Genomic DNA, 2,838 nt, shown 5'->3' on the forward strand with positions numbered 1-2,838 from the left:
AATGTTAAAAGCATGGAGTTGATGCTCAAGAATCACCAAGGTAAGGGATGGATCTTACAAGACCAAGAGTGAAGAATTCACATGGCAAAGATCAAAGGAAACCAAGTGATGAATGAAGATAATCGAAGATTTGAAGTGAAGAAAAAGAATACACATGAAATTCGACTAGCCCAAGTTCTGATTCGACTAGCCCAAGTTTTGGTTCGACTAGCCTAAGTTTTGGTTCGACTAGCCCAAGAAACTTCGGATCGAACTCCCACGATATTATCTTTTAAATTCACGCGAATCTCAACTAGTCAAAGATCTCACTCGACTAGTCGAAGATGACCCGCGACCAGTCGAAGATTTATCTCGACTAGTCGAAGGTTACGCAGATTTTGTGCGAACTGCGTAAATTTGAGGTGGTTTCCGGACTTTTCCAACTCGGTGCGAAAGTTGGAGTTCCCCAACTATAAATAGGAGTTCCTAAGATGCTCTAAAGCATCTTCTAGGGTTTAAGGACTAGAGCAAAAGACTAGAGAGCCACCGCTAAGAGTTTTCTTCTTCTTCCTTAGTTTATTTTTATACTTTTCTTAAGAGATTTTAGTTCAATCATATCTTTAGTTGGCTAAACCTCTTAGTTAGGGCGAAGAGGTGAAGCTTATAGCATGATTGGGATGTTTCTTTTTCTTTGAATCATATTTATGTTGAACTTCATTGATTTCTAGTTGATTTTTAGGGATATATTCAGTTTTCAATGGTATATTGTGACTCAAATTACAGTAGAGCCTGCAATAGCTTTGAGTATCTTCTTTTCTTATTTGAGATCATGGGATTGGTAAATCCTGTTGTTTGTCATCGTCTCCGGGGCATGGTTGGGTGATGGAATCCCTTCCAAATATTCACAATCCTCTTCCATTGAGGCTAGATTAATGAGAAGTTTAGAAATTTAATCATCTGTTTCTCTAACTGGATAAGATAGGACTCTAATTCCAATTGGATCTCTTGAATCAAGTAAGGTAGCATCTCAATTGCTATAAGTGGATCCTTGGCACCCTATTTCCCACCTTTAAATTCACAAGTTTAAGTTAACTTCATTCAAAATTACTCTTTCCAATTATTCAGATGTAAATTTACATCTTCTATTTTTAGTTCTAGTTACTTTCAGAAACGTACGAGAATAGTCCATGTGGATTCAACCTCGGTCTCACCGAGATTATTACTACATCATGACCCTACACTTGGGGTTGTGAACAAGTTTTTCACACCATTGCTGAGGACTATAGTGCGCTTTTCTGAATTTAATTTGTTTTAGAATTAGGTTAAGATTAGGGTTAACTTTCTGTTTTATTACTATGTTGGAAATTTTTCTGCTTTGTTTTTAGAAATTAACTTTGTTCTCTGTTTTGTAGGATCCTAACCTAGCACCTTCTATCTAGTAACTTCGTTCTAACTCTCTCTCTCTTCTTATTTGTTATAGTTTCAATTCTTAGATTTTAGGTTAAAATTTGTACTTGACAGCTGAGAGTGTTTCATGCCCAAGTGGGTCCGTGATAACACTCTACGTCTCTTGAGTCAAGGAGGATTAATCGAAGGGTTGCCTATTCGACACAGGACTAGACACCACTTGAGATCCTCAGAGTCAATAGAAGTGATAGCTGCTAATCAACCTGCAAATTAGCCTCAACTCTAATTGAGGAAGCCTAAGATGAAAATGAGGTGCATCATGCACCCCCGCCTCATACTTTACGAGACTATTTACAACCAGCGGGGGTGAGCACACCTTCCTGTATGATTTTTTCAGAAAATATAAGAAATATCGATATCAAGCCAGAAGTGATCCAACTCCTCCCAAAGTTCCATGGACTTGAATATGAAAGTCCATATCTACACATAAAAGAGTTTGATGAGATAATAACCACTTTATACTTTCCTAATGTGTCTGAAGACACAATCAGGCTAAAACACTTTCCCTTCTCCTCAAAAGAAAAAGCTAAGATGTGGTTGCACTCACTACGTCCATGATCTATTGGCAAATGGAACGACATAACAAGGGAGTTCATAAAGAAATTCTTCCCATACTATAAAATGAACACCATCAAAAAGTCGATCATGAACTTCGCCTAAAAGGAAGATGAAACATTCTTTCAATGTTCGGAGCGATTCAATGATCTTAGCAGTTCATGCCCACAACATGGTTTTGAAATGTGGCACATAATAAGTTTCTTACATGAAGGACTAACATTTTCCATGCACCAATTCATCGAGACGATGTGTAATGGGTAATTCATGAACATGGATAGAGATGATGGTGGGATTACTTTGACAAACTCGTTGAAACTGCACAATCATGGGATATCTCCCCAAGACCAAGCACCACTTTTAAATATACTCAATTAAAGGAGAAGGGCGGAATATATCTTTTGAAAGAGGAAGACGATATAAATGCTAAAGTGGTCAGTCTCACAAGGAAACTCGAGGCCATAGAACTTAAGAAGGATAAGGTTACGGAAGTTGTATGCAGTATTTGTGCTTGCAATGTTCACACAACTGAAAATTGTCTAACAATACGTACTTTTCAAGAAATACTGAATGAACAACTATCAAAGGCCTTTCAAAGGAACCACCTCAAAACTTACAACTCTAGCTGGAAAAACCATCCAAATTTCAGTTGGAGGAATGGACAAACTGCTACTCCTCAAGGAATCCTTAACCAATTTTTGGATCAAAGGAAACCTCAAGAGGACCTGGTTCTAAAACATATTCAAGACTAAGAGCTACTCAACCAGAATATGGCACAAGCATTCCAAGATATCAAATCAACAATAAGAATGCTTGTATCGTTCATTTAAAGGATAG

General features: G+C 37.6%; 1 non-coding gene across 1 annotated transcript; it reads right to left on the minus strand.

Moving 5' to 3' along the window:
- Positions 1-2,073: 2,073 nt before the first annotated feature.
- On the minus strand, positions 2,074-2,180 carry LOC131223366 (small nucleolar RNA R71). Its single transcript, XR_009160398.1, has one exon. It is a non-coding gene; the product is annotated as a small nucleolar RNA R71 (small nucleolar RNA).
- Between the last annotated feature and the right edge of the window lie 658 nt (positions 2,181-2,838).

The sequence above is a fragment of the Magnolia sinica genome, chromosome 1, assembly GCF_029962835.1.
Source record: "Magnolia sinica isolate HGM2019 chromosome 1, MsV1, whole genome shotgun sequence".
Lineage (NCBI taxonomy): Eukaryota > Viridiplantae > Streptophyta > Magnoliopsida > Magnoliales > Magnoliaceae > Magnolia > Magnolia sinica.